We start from the raw sequence: 18,346 nt of genomic DNA on the forward strand, positions 1-18,346 counted from the left end.
ACTTTATCTTTAAAGTTTGGCGCCAAATTTGGCGGTACCCGTCCCTAGGATTTAGCCAAATATTTTAAGCATAATTCGTAACAAAAGTTTTTATCATTTTAGTTACTGAATTTATACATACTTGAACTGTTAAAATATAAAATAATTTTTTATGTGCATATTATCGCTGCTGTACAGCGAGCGACAAGCAAAATTTAAAAATAAATTACAAATAGAAGAATCAAGACTTTTTTTTCTCTAGAAAGTAAAAAGTTTTCAAAAGGCAAAAAGTGATAAAACAATTGAAGGACAGAATCTTTACAGTTAATTAAACACAAATCTGAATGTACAATTAGGTCATAAATAATTCTAATATAAATAATGAGTAAACAGTTTAGTGATTATTTATACAATCAATTTAAGTGGGCATAATCTTGCTATAATATTTCATAAATAATTCTAATATAAACAATTCGATAATTATTTATACAAGCAAATTATATGAGCACTATCTTGCTAAAATCTATATAATATTGAATTCTGCAATGCAGATTTGGAATTCACTTAGAACACTGTATAATATTGCTATTAAAACCAAAATAAGATAATGATTTAACAATATGCGTTAAAGGAATATTTAGAAAATCATATGCTCACAGAATATCGGGGTAAATCAGTAAATTACTTAAATGGCATCAAGTATCAAGTGAGCTGATGATTTCATTAAATGATGTTCTAAAATCTTTACCATTAAGTCAATATATGCAGTTTACTTCCTTTGAATTATCGTAAGATAAGGTAATTCTTTACTATGAATTTTAATTGTTTGTTATGAATGCTACGTAGATAGAGAATTTGTAGTCCTTAAAGAATTCGACCTTCAGATTGCGATAAATCTCTACATTTTAAAACTTTTGAATTTATAAAAGACATTGTTTTAAATTGTATCTGTCTATCTGCGATCATGACAATTTAAAATAATTTCTTCCTTAATGTGATTTGTATTCTTTACTATAAAATTGTTCAACTTCTTCAAAATCCGTTGAAGGAAGTCTGTCTGTCTATTTAATCAACCATATATAAATGAATATGATAACCCAAGGAAACTAGTTAGCGAGAAGAACTAAATTGTGCGTATAGTTTCTAGATCTTTCTTCAAATTTGATCTAATCAACAGGAATGTATTAAGTCATCTGGAGAGGGAAGTCTCTCCGCAAAAACAAATCTTGGAGTTACTTTTCGACTCTAAACTTTCAAAACCAAATATTTTTATCTACTTTAATCTAATAGTACTTATTATCAAGTTATTTTAAGTTGCAAATTTTGGCAAATTAAAACAGAAAAGTACCTGATCGCAGATCACTTTTGAAAACACTGATTTCAGTATACGGCGTATAAAAAATAAATAGATCAAATCTAAAAATAATTTTAAACAAAATAGTAAAGAAACGATGAAACTTTTCTTACCAAAAATCTGTATATTTAATAAAAGGATAAGATATTTTTCTAAATTGTAAAGCACCTCATTTTTTTTTAGAATTATAAAGTAACATAAAATTACAAATAGAAATTAAATAAAAATGTTTTCTGAAATAATGTTCCAAAATTAATTTAAGGAATACTTGAAATTAACTCGAATAAGCTGGATTGCTGGGCCTTTAAAATGAATTAAAGAACAAATTTAAATGACTTTCAAAATATCTCAAAAATAATCTCGAGGACTTGAGGATGTCCCCTAAAATTACGAAGTTCTTAGGCCTATTTAGCAATCTAGCCTTGCTAATCCGTCAACTGTTTAACTGCTCCTATACCCGTGTATGCAATAACAATAACTCAAAAAGAAGAAATATATATGCATATAATACTCGACCCGATTATTACTCGCTTAGTCGATTCTCTTCTGTAAACAACCACGCCATATTATAACTACTGGCGTGGCGAAGGTGACATGCGCCTGGAGCATAATATAATTTTTTCGCCCCCAGTCATTATTAGTGGTTTAGCAAATGTAAATGCCGTTCGTGGTATTTATTTATTTATTTTGCCTCTTTATGATATTTTATTTTAAAAAATGATTTAAACACAAAATTTTTTGTTCCGATGGCACCCGAAAACCCCCTAGCCACCCCCAATAATTACGCCACTGAAAAAAAAGTAGAAGAAAAAAGCATCCCATTTTAGTTATTAATTGTTTTTCAACCTCTATTTATTTATTTTTGTTGCATCTCCAAACTATTTATGCTAGAGTATTTCTGACTTGATTTTTCTAACTTTTGTAATGCTTGCGCGTTTCTAACTTGAATTGTGCAACCTTTGATTAATTATGACAGCGATTAAAGAAAGTTCCATTCTGACTCCACCTGCAATAAAGGAAATCGTAAGGTAGAAATCACTCGGGTTAAAGCAAAAATGTCAAATGTCTCGTGGCAAACTTTAAGGGTGATTATCAGAACAAAGAGAAGAAGAAATGCATTCAGTTTCAAAACAGTTTATCCTACAAGAAAATCTTACGCCAGGACAATATTCTGCCAAAGGTGTGGATCATATCTCAAGAATAAAGAAAACCATCCTGTTTTGAAAGATAATTAAAAATATGATTCACTAAAGATTGAAAAAGATTTTAAAACTAAATAGAACCATCATGCTTAGAAATATAATTTTTTAAAAGAATGCTGTAGAAAAGTGTGAAGCAGATTTTGAAAATACAGAGAATCATCGTACTTAAAAAGATAATTTTTTAAAAAATGTAGTAGAAAAGTGTGAAGCATATTTTTAAAATATAGAGAATCATCATACTTAAAAGATAATTTTTAAAAAAAAATGTTGTAGAAAAGTGTGAAGCAGATTTTAAAAATAAAGAGAACCATCGTGCTTAAAAAGAAATTTTAAAAAAATGTAGCAGAAAATTGTGAAGCAGATTTTAAAAATAAAGAGAACCATCATGCTTAGAAAGATATTTTTTAAAAAATATTGTAGAAAATTGTGAAAATGATTTTAAAAATAAACAGAAACATCATGCTTAAAAAAGATTTTTTTTTTCAAAAAAAAAGTTGTAGTAAAAATATTAAGCAGATTTTAAAAATAAAAAAAATCCATCGTATTTGGAAATATAAAAAAAAATTTGGTGTCAGCAGGTGCGTAACAGATATCTAAATGAAGGACAGTCATCTTATTCGAAGGATAATTTAAAATATGATGGAGACATGATGGAGTTGATATGAAAAACCAGCGGAAGTGGTCTCCTCAAAACGTTCTCGCACACTGTGTAGTAAAAATGTTATTCCAGAGAACGCTTTGCATAGCATTGGTGTACAACAGTTACGAAATATTAACCAATAACGTGAATTTAGCATTTTTACTGAATCTATCAAGTCATCCTTGGCGAGATTTTTGGCATTTAATCCTTGGCATAGTATTACTAGTATCTGAAAATCGAATGTGTGTTTTAGGCGCATTTTTCCAACCCAGTCAAAATAAACACAAAACTACACTTATAATCACAAAATCACATACTAAATATAATATCTTTAAGTCATTGTGACTTTGAGTTAACGCATTTACATGTTTCTAAAAAAACAGGCTGACCGACGGACGATCAATCCATTGTCGCATTTGGCTCAAAAATTTGATAGGTGTCTAGACTATAGATATTAATTCTGTGTATCGAATTTTATCTATTTAATTTTCTTCATTTTGTAACTATCGTGTAAATAAATATTCAGATAGACCGATAGGCGAATTTTCTCAGAACAGATTTTATTCAAAATTTGTTAGAAATCTCCAAATTTGGTGTGAATGTCGTATACCAAATTTCATCCATCTTGCTCAAAGTGTTTTTAGTTGTCTTTGTCACGGATAAAACCACAGACAGATATTTTCCAAAAAGTGTTTTTAGAAATCTCGAGTTCGAATTTTTTGACAATTAATATATTTTCTCTATACTACATATACGAGAAAGTAAAAACAAAACTAACAAATTGAGATTTGATATATTTATTTAACTTTATAATTAGAGATATGTATAAAATTTTGGAGAACATTAGCGGTTTAAAATGCATAAAAGATTCCCTTCGATCTAGGACGAAGTTAAACTTAAAACTGATATTTAAACAAAATAATAATTATGATAAGTAATATCTTACGAGTGAACTTTACATTCAAATTGTAGATCTCCGTCAAAATTTAGATCCAAATGATCAAGTGAAAGAGATTCAAATGTTATAATTGATATTTGATTACTATATACAAAAAATAGATTAACCCTTTCTAGGGCCGTGGGAAGTATGCTTCCCGCCAAATTTATCAATCTTTGTATGAAATTATGTAGGTTGGCATAAATTCTGATAAATTTTTTTAGAAAAACAGAAACTTAGATGCGTCAGTTCTTTATCTCACACAAAATAATGTGTCTTGATTTGTTACTTAATTATTAATTAACTAAATTAATTAATTAATCAAACTAAATTTATCTAATAAGCTAAATGAATCCCTTTTCTTATTCTAATTTCAAGCCTAAAAATATTTAAACATAATATGACTAGAAAAAAATGGCCTTTTAAAGGGTTAATACGGAAATATATAACAATATTGATAGGACACATCCACCGTCTTCTATTTCAACGGAAATACCAAATTTAAAATAAGAATTAAAAAGAATCAGCAATAGTAATACAAATAACTTAACTCTAATATAATAATATATATATATATATAAGTTGCAAAAGAATACAAATAATATCAGGATAATAGAATATTTATTTACCTTTCAAAACCTTTCAGTTATCATACCATCAAAAGGATCAAGTCACGGACACAAAGTCACTGTTTTTGAACAGTTATTCCCTAGACTAAAGGAGTTTGCTCACATTAGGTGCTCTTTTGTCATTCTAATATTGCAGGAAAATAATTGCGGTACTATCGCCAGTTTCAACTCGACTGCCATTGGCTGAAACGATATTTACGCAGTTCTTGCGGCGCTTATTTATTGTTTACTTGTTTTCAAATAAAAATTGTGTAGTATTTGATGTTTTTTGGGGAAAAGGTTATTAAGAAAGTCATGTGAATATGTGCCAATAATGATTTGTTTTCATTATGATTGATGACTAAATCATAATTAGTAGTAACCTATTTTTGCTTTGGAATTTACTAGATATAGATTAATAAAAACTTATATATTTCAAGGTAACTATGTCTAATTAAAGAAGTCCAACTGGAGAATTCTTACTGCATTGCATAAAAGTGCTTAGTCATTTTCAAATATTCGAAAAACAGAAGAAAATTTCAATTTTATTAGATATTTGTTGCTTTTTATTATTAACTAGTCGCCTTTGGCGACCAGTTGAGTTTTCTTGGATATTGGTTTGGATATTATTTCATATTCATAATACATTGAAACTGCTAGATATTAAAGATGTATTACTTTAATTATCTTAGAAATTCTCTGTTCACTGTGAACACGAAACTCTTTAATCGGGTTCAATCCCATGACATCATGGCGCTATTAAAAATATTAATGTGGGGTTCATCTATCTTATAAATTTTGCGATATTGTAACTTCATTTTTTTTATTTGTTATGTAAACTATACATATATTAAACAGAGCTTTCAACAATGGAAGAAAGCCACGCGATTAAGTATTTGATGATTAAGTATTAATTTTTTTAAACTTGCCAAAATTAGTAAAATTATTAAATTGTTATCATCAAAAAGACAATTTTTTAAAAAATTTTTTAATGATATAAGATATATTTTTGTGCAATAATATTTTCGAGTGCTATTGCGGATAAATGCCAAAATTTAATTTATTTTTTAATTAAGTAAAATTTCAAAAAAGTCACTCTGAGATGCACACTTCCACTTTTGAAATTATACAAGTATCAAATTTTATATTCTGTTTGAACTGCAAAGTGCAAATACACAATCACACTCACGCACGCAATCACACGCACACACACATTCATTTTTATTGTTGGCAATGAATAATAAAGATGAATACTATACCATTTTCATAGTGGTATATTAGGCTAACATATTGAAATTTTATAAATTAACAGATAATGTTGCAATCCAACATCTTTTTTTACTTCCAAATACCCTTACCATAAATCTCAACACATGTTAATATTTATAAAGATAGTCTGCACTTTTATGTCCGTTCTATTCAATTTGAAAATTTAATTTTCCTTAATTTTCTCTAACATCTCTAATTTTACTAATGATTCTAGTATACTAATAATAAAAGTCTCTCTCTCTCTCTCTCTCTCTCTCTCTCTGTGTGTGTGTGTGTGTGTATGTGTGTGCGTGCGTGTGTGCGTGCGTGCGTGCGTGTGTGTGTGTGTGTGTGTGTGTGTGTGTGTGTGTGTGTGTGTGTGTGTGTGTGTGTGTGTGTGTGTGTGTGTGTGTGTGTGCTCTACAAGGTAAACACTGCATCTTAAGTGTACAGATTTGCACTCCAAATCATGTGCAAAATCATGAGTGACTGCAGTGGCCTAGTGATAATGTTCCTTCTTTGGCACTGGAAGATGTTCCTTCTGTGGCGTTGAAGGTTCAAAATCTGTTTCCATTAAAGATCATCTGTGTTTGTGGACCATGTGTATATTAAATTTGAAATCATGTCCTTCTGTTTCTGGGGTGTGGCAGTTTTGAAAGGAAGGTGCCAGGGCAAGAATCATCCTCATTGTCTGACCGGGGTTCAAATTTAGGAGGTTCATATTAAAATAACTTTAATCTTCCTTTCAAACGAGACGTTGATACGAATAGTCAGGCAAACTTTTTTATAATGAGTTTTTGTTTCATGAAATTGCTTAACGAAGCAGATCAAGTAAGATTATAATTACAACTAACATTTTTGTGAAAGTACGCTTTATCAACGCAGCCATAGCATGTAAACCGCTTAAAAATCAAAAAACCTATTGAGAAAAAAAAATCATTGTTTTTACAGTTGTGATTCTAATCCAAGGTGGAAACTGTTGACAAATTTTGTCCTTAAATAATTTGCACTCATTAGGATTACGAATAAGTAACGAATTTTGAAAAAAAATCACTATTGTCATTTTGATTTAATTCTCAAATTAAAAACCCTACAAGGATGAATCAGTGACGCAATAATGGCTGTCCCACATTTCTATAAATATTCTGTTATTCTAATGGCACTTACCACAGACAAGCCCGCTGATTCGAAGTCAGCGATTTTAAGCCGAGAGAGAGAGCGTCTCTTGTTTTTATAGTAGCGCCAACTAAGGCCAAAAGTCCGATTTTACTACTCACTCATCACATTCGCTTGCACAGCCCCTTTTTTCAGGGGGGCAAATTCACACATCTCACAGATGGAACAAATGAAGAACAACCATGTCCTAAACGGGACGCCCAGATCACGGGAAAGACGCGCTACCCCTATGCCAGGACGCCAGCATTCTGATGCTCAATAACTATCAAACTTTTGGATAAGACGGCCAACAAAAGTTCAAATTATCCTCAGATTATTGATAAAAGGCTAGAAATATTTTCCATCTTTTAATGTTTTTAAATTTTCAGGATATTGTAATATTTTGTTAAAATCATTACTATCCATAATGAGTTTTCCTCGAATTTCTTTGAGTTCGACACATTCTGTTATGTAGTGCTGAACCAGGCCTATTTCCCTACATTTACATGCGTTGTCTTGCATCCTTTCGAATCTGTAAAAGTATTCAAGAAATCCTCCATTCCCAGCATTGGGTGAAATATTCTTTTTATAATTTTTTGGTGAATTGATAAGTTATGTGCCCTTTTCAAGACATTATCCGCCTATCCTGCCACCGCATAGTTATCTCTCTCCTAACTTCCTTCGTTAACTTTTGGAATGATTTTGGGGCTACAGTATTGTTATGAATTCGGTGTTCTTTCGATTTGTTAGTGGATGAAAAAACACAATCAACAGGCCTCCGTAACAAACGATGACGTTTATTAAACACGAAGGCACAAATACATAGACAACAAATGCACAGCCAAGACAGCAGCACACTACAACAAACAGTAGCCCACAAGTAGTAATCGGTACTAATAACAAACACAGCACACAAAGCGGCCATATAGAATTCAGCAGGAGGAGGAAATCTTCTTAGCTGCTCTATACCTTCTCTCCAAATGCCTGTAATTCTCCACTGACTCCTCGCTTTAGCTGTGTCCAACTGCCAAACCCACTACTACACAACTGCCTACTCCTCACACGACTCGGTGCTGCTTCTACAATAAATTCCAGCACTCGGCGCACAGCACAGTTCAGCAATCGCTTGAGCTCCACTCAACACCTGCGCTTCACTGGACTAATCCAACTAATTCGCGATTGACTCGCTATGCGGCTCTAAACCTCCCGACGACTCTATACACGATTCTATTCGGCTTAGACTGTTGGCCTTTTATAGTCTCCGTAGCAGGGTAGAGAAGGTTCTGGAACAGTTAGACGTATCTCAGTTCCTATTCGCTCTATCGCCAAAATTCTGGAAGATTCCAGTATTATCTATTTGGTCGCCATAGTCGCCAAATTCGCCGCCAAGCCTGGGGGTCACTGATCCGGCATCCGATTAGCATCCAATATGGCTGATCGTAAAACGGTCTTTCCAGTGATTGAACTAACCATGCTGGGAAGCAACATACAGATTTGTAACAGTATCTATTTGATCTTTCTGTGCGAGCTGTTTTGCATATTCATCTGCTCCCTCGTTTCTGCATATTCTGATGTGAGCCATAATTCAATTCCATTTGATCTATTTAACCTTTCTAAGTTTTCTTAATTTTTTAAGATTTCATCATTTTTAGTGTCCATGGATTGTATCGCTTGAAGGGCTGACATAGAGTCTGAAATATTCTGTCACGGTTGGGAGGAGTAACTTCGATATATAGTATCGAAATGTTGTTAGATATCAAATTAATCTCGTTCCATTCCATCAACTCATACCTTCCTAAAAGACCAGATGACCGTTCCAACTGAGAATTGCATTAACTATTAAAAAATCTCGATGATAAATGATTTAAGGGAATGGTTTATACTTGCCAAATGCTATATTTAAGCATAGATAATTATGAGTACCATTTCCATCAGTCCAACCATATTCTTGCATCGATTACCGAAAATGACCCTCAAGTCTCTGGGACAGACGCTTGAAAGACATCAATTACTGTATTTTCCAATCGATAAATATAAATATAATTTTCAACAGTAACACTATTTTTGGATCAGTTGTGGAAAATGACTCTCAATAAAGGTCAAGGTCAAATGCTTCAAAGGGATGAATTATATTGCCAACTGCTAAATTTAACTCATGAACAATTAAAAGGCCGGCGTCCTAGCTTAGAGGTAGCGCGTCTTCCCCATGATCTTGGCGTCCCGGATTCGAGTCCTGGTTCGAGCATGATTGTTCTATCAGTGAGCAGTGTGAAAGAGCCACCCTGTTAAAAGCGGTTGTGCAAGCGAGTGCGAACGTGTCATCTTCATATGACTTAGAAGTCAGACTTCTGTCTTTGGGTGCTACAAGGTCTTTACCCTTATCAGCTACTGCATTCCTCTTCCATGGTAACGCAGACACGACATCATTATCCACAATCAAAAGAAACATTTTTAACTGTAATTGTATCTAATGATAATTTTGTATCGATTACCAAATATGACAATCCAAATATGAAATATGATTACCAAATATGAAAAATCTTGTATGCAAAGAAATACTTTGAATACGTTCACATTAATAACCTGCCTTTGCTGATTTATCTATACACTTCTCTCAGTATTTAATTTTTAAAATGTAGCAAAAGATAAAACAAATTTTTAAGCTTTTGATGGGAGGGGGGGTGTAAATGAGCAAAAGGATAGTGGGGTATAATTATTTTCCAATATAATCATTACTTTAAAACAGTTATTTGCCGAAAGTAAAATCTTTCTCTGAAAGCTATTACGTATATATATATAATATTGTTACAAATCTGTAATTTTGCTACCCGGCATGAATAGTGTCCTCGTGAGAAAGACCGTTGTAAGATCTGCGCTGAGCAGCTGCCGCGTAAATGATCTGAGAGCTTGGCGACCATCTGGCGACTTGGCGACGAATTTGGCGAGTTTGGCGAGTAAATGGATATTACTGGAAAGTTCGAGAACTTTCACGGTCCATCCACTAAGACCCGAGATACAGCCAGGTACGCCCTAATTGGTCTGAAGATTCTAGCCCCGCCTCCCGGAACTATAAAAGACAAGCAATCTGAATCTCCAGTGAAGAAGTTGTGTGGATCGTCGGAAGTCGTGTGCAAGAGTCGGAGTCGCCGACAAGTAAAAGATTGGAGATCAGAGGATTAGACAGTAAGCAAGCTGCTGAACTAGCGAGTAAATGCGCTGCATTATTACGATTAATTTGCGATATTTGTTGTAGAAAAATTTTTGTAACAATATCCATATTTTAATGAATTCAACACAAATACAATATTTTCAACATTCGAATAAGATTTTTATAAAAACACAATATTTTTTTATCGGATTTCGTATGACGATTAATCTATATATGAAGATATTAATGTAGAGGTAAGACGTTCAATGGAAATGTTTTTTTGCAAGTAAATATCACTTCCCCTTCCTCGTCAGGCGAAAGGTAATTGATCCTCCTTTGATGAAAGCAATTAGAAAAACGCACGACTAAATAAGTTCAATAATTTTCCGCGTTATCCACGTCAGGTGCGTTTGTGAAGACGTTAATAAAAAACACGTTGGCAAAAAGATGATTACACCCATCGAAATATAGGTTAGCTTAATATACAACTCTCTCTAAGTTAAAATTCCCTGTGAATTATGGGAATGTTACATTCAAACATAGAATAAAAATAAAAAGAATATTAATATGTAAAGTTTATTGGATATTATAAGCAAACAGCGTGATTAAACAGATTTGACACAAAAAAAATCATCCAATATATTCTACTGGATAGACGATTTTAAAACTATAAAATTAGGTACTTAATTATTCCTGGGACAGTTGGGGCTCACTAAGAAAAGACCTTTCAAAATCTTAAATAGAATTCTTTTAATCAAAAATTAATAAAATTTTCGAAGTTTTCCCTTAGAAACTTTAATAGATATTGTGGCATTATGTATATTTATATTATACAGTACTGTGCAAATTAATTGGGACAAGCAGAATTTTTAAGAAAATTGTTCCTTTCTCGGGGATTTTCTGCCTCAAACCGTTTTTAATTGCATTTTCTTAGAACGTATGACTGCTCATGACTAGTCTAAACCGGTTTGACCACGCGATCATGACATGTCGAAAATTTTTCCCTTCATTTGCTGCAAAAATTGGTCGCTGTGAATTGTCTCCTTCTGACGTGTATTAAAAAAAATGAATAACACTTCCAGGAAAAGGACTAGAATTGTTACCCTTAGTCTGCATACTTCTATAGCTGTGAGGGATATTGCTGCAGTAATTGGAGTTGGAAAATCCAGTGTTTCTAGAATTATTAATCAGCAAAAATATTTTGGCGCAGTGTCTCCAAAATGACAGAGTAAATGTGGACGCAAACGCAAGACCACACTTCAAACAGACAAATTTCTTGTATGAAATAGTACAATGCATCCTTACAAAACAAGTAGAGATCTTCAGAGAGAATTATTAGCTACTGGTGTGAGCGTGGATTCATCGACAGTTCAATGAAGGCCTAGTGAAGCTGGGAGATTTGCAAGAAAACCAATAGAAAAACAGTTATTAACACCTGCAATGAAGAAAAATCATTTGGATTGGGATAGGAAATATCAATCCTGGACTGCACAAGATTGGAAGAAAGTTGTATTCAGCGACAAAACGCATTTTCTTGTGCAAGGGTTTCGACCAAGATTTGTCAAGCGAAGTGGTGGAGAACTCATCAGGGAAAAACATCTTATTCAAACAGTTAAGCACCCTCAGAAACAAATGTTTTGAGGTTATTTTACTTCTGAAAGACCTGGTAGCTTAGTACTAGTTGAAGGGATGATGCACTCTAAATAATACATTTCTATAATAGAAAGTAAAATTGTGCCCATGATGCAAACGTTCGCTGGTAGCGTGGGTATCTTTCAACACGATCCATGCCATCCTTCTAAGCTAACAACGATTTTTTTTTTTCAAAAACAGAAAATAATGGTTTTGGATTGGCCTGGTAATTTACCTGATGTAAATCCCATCAAAAATTTGTAGAGCATTGTAAAGAGACGTGTGAGTAAAATGGACTGCTCAACAAAGAAAACAGTGATTGAGAATGCTATAAAAGTTTGGTTTCATGATGAGGATATCAAAAAGTTATGTTCTAATCTAGTGGAATCCATGCCAAACCGTGTACAAGATCTCATTCAAGCTAGAGGAGGACATATTTTGTATTAGATTGCTATACTGTGCATGTAAGTTAACCTATACTAATTAAACAGCATTTGTGAAAATTTTTGTGTTTGTCCCAATTAATTTGCACAGTACTGTATATATTATAATAATATTATATATATATATTACATATTGTGGAAGTAGTTACTAAAGGCGTAGCGAGGGTGACATGCGCCTGGTGCATAATATAATTTTTTTCGCTCCCAGTCATTTTCAATAGTTTAGTAAATATAAATGGCTTCCGTTGCATGGCATTTTTTCGCCTCTTTATGATATTTCATTTAAAAAAATGACATAAATAAAAAATTATTGGAATTTTTCGTTAGAAAATTTAATAGATATTGTTGCATAATAATTATTTTGTTTGTCACTTTATAATTCAAACTATTAGCTTTTCAGTGATGCAAATTTTAATTCCTAATATTGTCACGTATATGCTTTAGTGTGGAACGCAATGACACACACAAGAAGTAGAGCTAAACCAATTTATTAACTCAACTCTGAACTGAGAACACAGTGACTGACAAATCTGCTTTTATACTAGCAGGGAAAGTTCCAGAATAATTTTCTGGAGACAGTAAGCAAAGTCCTGAACACTTGCCTAGTAAACTAAAGAAAGGTCCAGAATCGTCTGGAACATGAAATAAAGGGAAACATGAAACCAAGGAAGAAGACATTTACACAAACTGTACATCGCATTGTTGCTAGCGAGATTCGAACTCGCGATCTCTTGATTATAAGTCCAGTGATATGACCATTCGGTCGTGGAGAGTCGGCTTCTGACTGTTCGATGCGGCAATATTTGCTCGCAGATTTTAATAATTGTTAAATATTTTTAAGTATATTTTACAGCAAAACTTTTTATTGTTTTGATCATTTATTTATATAAACACATATTGTAGAAAAGGTTTCTGTGCGGGTATAAACATTGCTATAACTAAGCGTAGATCTTCAAAAATGAAATGAAGATAGATGAATCAAGTACAAAGCATTATCAGGATACAATGTCCCACAGAAATAAATATAAAAGAAATTTGCTTTTTCTTCACTTCACAACGAGCTTTGTGAATAGTTACTTCAAGGAATTGTTGCAAAATAAAAAAATAAATTTTTATGCAGTATTTTTTTAATATGATGACGGCATAAATCATGATTGAAAAATTTCTTCTACATATGACAAAAAAAAGGGGGGGCAAGAATTATATTTTTAATATGATTTATGTCATTACAATTGCAAAGTGAGGTATGACATTTTTTAAAAAAAATTTTATTATAAAGATTCTTTAATATATTCAGCATTGCGTACAATGTAGTTGTTTCATAAAATTGATTAATATTTAATTAATTGATTTTCAATTTATTTTAATTTATCAAAATCACATGCAATTAATTTTAAAAGATAACTGGAAAAGATATTTTCTTTTAAACTTTAGTTATATTAACGTACAGTTTTAAAGCAACACTAGGGCTATTTTGGGACGGACCTCGTCAATTTGAATTGCGGTCAGATGATGAGGACGATACCTGAGCTGACACCTCCTATCCAAACTTCCACACCACACCAGCGGGAGGATGTTTGGCCCCCCACCCGAATTAACTCGCACCAGATCCATTTACACGACGGTTCTTCGATGGAATCGGGTCTCGAACTTGAAGCCACCCGGTTCCGAAGCCGAAACCTCACTACCAGGCCACCGCGGCCAAACTGGAAAACATGCAAAGAGAAGAATAAGCATCTTCACCTAGAATTTTCTTATACTTTCATAGTATTACGTATTATGCTTTTATCGTACTCAAATCGATATTTTATCGATTTTTTTTTACCTTTCTCAAATCGATCATATACTTTCATAGTATTACGTATTATGTTTTTATCTTCGCCAAATCGATCTTTTATCTTTGAGGGTCAGAATAGAAAAATTAAGTGCAGATATATAAGTTTGGCATCAACAGCATAGATTGAATTTCATCTATATAGCTTGTTGTATTTTTTAATTATCCTATTCTCATTAACATGAGCACACAAATCTATTGGTTCTTTGATAGATTTAGTTCGAAATTCGACAGTTCTTTATTTCTTGTAATAAACATAGAACGTATTTCATTCTTTATTATCATTATCCAATTTTGTTTTTCAATAAGCGCATTAACACAGAGAGAAACCGACAAACGCACCTAGTTTCAAACCAAAATTTGCACACTTAAGGTGGCCCAAATCGTGTCCATTCAAAATTTAGAGGCCATTTTTTATTTTGGTTTTTATCAGATTTAATATCTTGATAATCATAAGACCAAGACTTTTTCATTAGCCCTCAATATCAGGTTCTAAAGAGTGCGGTAAAAAAAAAAAAACTGGGACAAAATTATTGTATCATAGTATAGAAGTTAATTCATAGAATCATAGAATAGATTCATAGTATCATAGTATAGAAGTTAATTCATAGAATCATAGAATAGATTCATAGTATCATAGAATAGATTCATAGTATCATAGAATAGATTTATAGTATCATAGAATAGATTCATAGTATCATAGAATAGAAGTTATCATAGAATAGAAGTTATCATAGAATAGATTCATAGTATCATAGAATAGAAGTTATCATAGAATAGATTCATAGTATCATAGAATAGAAGTTATCATAGAATAGATTCATAGTATCATAGAATAGATTCATAGTATCATAGAATAGAAGTTATCATAAAATAGATTCATAGTATCATAGAATAGAAGTTATCATAAAATAGATTCATAGTATCATAGAATAGAAGTTATCATAGAATAGAATTTTAATTTGTGTTCATTTCTTATCTACCACTTCAATTATAAAATATTTGATAATATATCTTTCAGTTTACGTATTGCTTTTCTGGCTTTTCTTCCACGTTAAGCAAAAGATCTGCTGTTCTAGAGCAGTTTAAGCAAAAAAGAAAAGAAAAGAAAAATGTCATGGTGACATCGTTTGTTTGTTTAATGTGTCTCGTAAAAAGGTGTCAAAAGCAATTTGTTGTTTCAGAGAGCTTGGAAATGATGACATACTTCCAGGAAATAATAATTCTGTGACTCAGAAATTCAAAAAATTTATTAGTTGATTGCTACATCGATTATATTTTGTTGGTATTAATTTATAAGTCATTTATTGGGTTCATATTAATGTGTTCTTAAATTAAACCATATGACTGGCGCAGTATGGCCTCACATGGCTCTTGTGCGAATAAACTCTATATACCTACCTTCATCATCATCGCAATCATTTGTTTTCTTCGCCATCATCATTAACACTTCAAGACTTAGTGGGTGAATATTCTCACAAAAATATTTTTCGCTTCTTAAAAACCATTGGTTTTTTATAGTTCTATTTATATTTTATTGCCTCTTAAATCGTCTCTGCTCCAGTTTTTTTGTTTTACTTATTAATTTGACAGGTTGAATTTAAAAACATTGGTAAGATCAACTTAATTTTTATATCGCTTTTAAATTGCTATTGAAATTATTTTAATCATATGTCTGGCGCAGTTTAGCCAAAACATGGCTCTTGCGTCAATAAAATCCAAGCAACCAACCAACCAACAAATCCAGAAAATAAACGAAAACATACAGTTTGTGTGTTCACGTTAATGTGAATAGGAACACAAGCGCAATGCCATCAAAAAGCGAGTTTAATGAAATCCGAGGGTTTCCTTGAGAAAGATAGCTTTTGAAATGGGAATAAGTGACAGATCAGTGCGGTGAATGGCAAAAATAGCGATTGGGCTGAAGCCCTACAAATTCCAAACAATTCAGCTTCTCACTGAAGAAAACAAACTCTTAAGGCTGCAAAGATGCCGAAAATTTCTGAGAGGAGCTGCAAGTCACCTCTGGAAGGGGTTCCTTTTCATTGATGAGAAACTCTTTAGCATCTGACAAACTCATAACACCCAAAACGATAGGATCTGGTCTGTAGACGCTCCAAGTACCTAGGCAATTGTTGAACATCGCCAACATCCAAAATCTGTCATGATCTGGAGCTGAATTTGCGGAATCGGCGGAATACCTCTGGTTTTTGTGGACGAGGACGTTAAAATACGCTCATGTCCATAAATTAAGGATAATTCAGAGTCAAGCGGAAATCGAACTCTAAAATACATATATCACCCGTAAAATGACTACATATATCTTCAAAAATCATATGCAAATTGCAGGAAGCCACCAGATGACACCGATAGTACGTCACAATGACGAGAGTGTAAGAGAGTGATGTATGAGGAATACATGCAAAGAAGTAAAATTGTTCGCAAGCGTTTTATAAGCCTTTCAGTGCAATAACCGCATAGTTATGACACAAAGGACGCATTTGGATAATTTTTTACATGGTAAAATTATTGGCCATCCCAGTACCCAGTATTGGCGTACTCAGTTGGAAGTAACCGAAGAACTTGGAATCGTCCAGAGTGTCATCTCCAGGCTTTGGCAATGATTCCAAGATGATGGTAATGTGAGTAGACGTTACAGCACAGGTCGTCCCCGAGTTACAACGCCGAATGAGGACTGGTATTTGGCAGTTACTGTCAAAAGAAACAGACGGAGCACAGCATCAGACCTGTCTCGTCAGATCTCTTCAGCCACTGGTACGACAGTTTCAAGGCAGACCGTGTACAGACGCTTAGGGCAGATTGGTCTATATGCACGTAAGCCTGTCAGATGTGTTCCGTTTACTGCAACTCACTGTCGCATGCGGTTACCCTGGAGTAGAGAGCATGCATTGTGGACACCGCAACAGTGGGCTTGTGTGATGTTTTCCGACAAGTCCAGGTTTAGATTGCAGTCTGATTCTCGCCGGACTTTCATATGGAGAGCGCCAGGTACCCGTTACCACCAAAAGAACATCATTGAACGACACCGTTACGGTGGGGCAGGATTGCTCGTTTGGGGAGGAATTATTCTGGGTTCCAGAACTGAACTGCATGTTCAAATTGGAACCATGACAGACCAAATCTATCGGGACGTCAGTGGAACAACATGTACGTTTGTTTCGGGCGCCATGGGCGCAGAATTCGTGTTTGTGGATGACAACGACCATCCTCACCGTGCAAACATCGTAAACGAATGCCTTCGTCGGAAAATATCACCCGTATGGACTGGCTAGCATTCTCACCGGACTTGAATCCAATAGAGAATGAGTGGGACATGCTTGGTCAACGAGTTTCAGCCCGTCAACCACCTCCTACATGTCTACCGGAACTTTGGAGAGCATAGCTTGATGTGTGGTGTATTATTCCTCAAGATCGGATCGATAATTTGAAACTCAGCATGCCTAGGCGTTGTACGGATTGTATTGAATCGGCTAGAATACATACTATGTATTAACCATCATAAAAACCATGTAATATTGGGTTGTATTTTTTTTTTTTTTTTTTTTTTTTTTTGTAATTTGCTCAGAGAGCAAAATATTACAATTTTTATTAATGATATCGAACATAGAGCATCTTTTTTGCTTCTTACCTTTTGTTTAAGAAATAGGCTTTACAAATAAATCACATTTACTTTAATTCTGACTCTTTCATTTCCTGAACTTGCATTATCCTTAATTTATGGACATGAGTGTAAATCAAAAATGTACAACGGGACATTCTAGAAGCTGTTGTATTTCCGTGGGCCAAAAAGCACTTCGGCAATGTAAACTAGACATTTCAATAAGATTCCACACCAGCTCTAAAGCCAAAAACACATAAGAATGTTGCAAGCTACATTTTCTGGACGTAATATCATCTGGAAAGTGGGCATAATATTCACCGAATCTCAATCGAACGGATTACAGTGAATTCCATTTTTTAATCTATGGCTTGCACTAAACCTCACAAAAGTTTCGACTCGATAAAGCAATCGCTTCGGTGGGAATTTGATAGATTATAGGTAGAAAACTTGCAGCCTATTGCTGAAAATTTCAATAAACGTTTGCGCCTCTGCATCACTGCAAAAGGCGGCCACTTTGAAACTAATTAAATTTATTTATTAGTAA

The 18,346-nt window shown here is 33.3% G+C and overlaps 1 protein-coding gene across 2 annotated transcripts in view; it reads right to left on the minus strand.

Annotated features, from left to right (window-relative positions):
* The window catches only part of LOC129976119 (retinaldehyde-binding protein 1-like), a 79,212-nt gene that overhangs the window by 35,295 nt on the left and 25,571 nt on the right, over positions 1 to 18,346 (minus strand). Inside the window, exon 1 of one of the 2 annotated variants that reach the window (XM_056089517.1) lies at positions 4,742 to 4,879. The exons of the other annotated variant lie outside the window; for it this stretch is intronic. The gene's annotated coding sequence lies outside the window, so the exon portion shown is untranslated. Of the gene's footprint in view, positions 1 to 4,741; positions 4,880 to 18,346 lie in introns of those variants that run through there. 2 annotated transcript variants of the gene reach the window in all.

This window comes from Argiope bruennichi, chromosome 7, assembly GCF_947563725.1.
Source record: "Argiope bruennichi chromosome 7, qqArgBrue1.1, whole genome shotgun sequence".
NCBI classification, from domain to species: domain Eukaryota; kingdom Metazoa; phylum Arthropoda; class Arachnida; order Araneae; family Araneidae; genus Argiope; species Argiope bruennichi.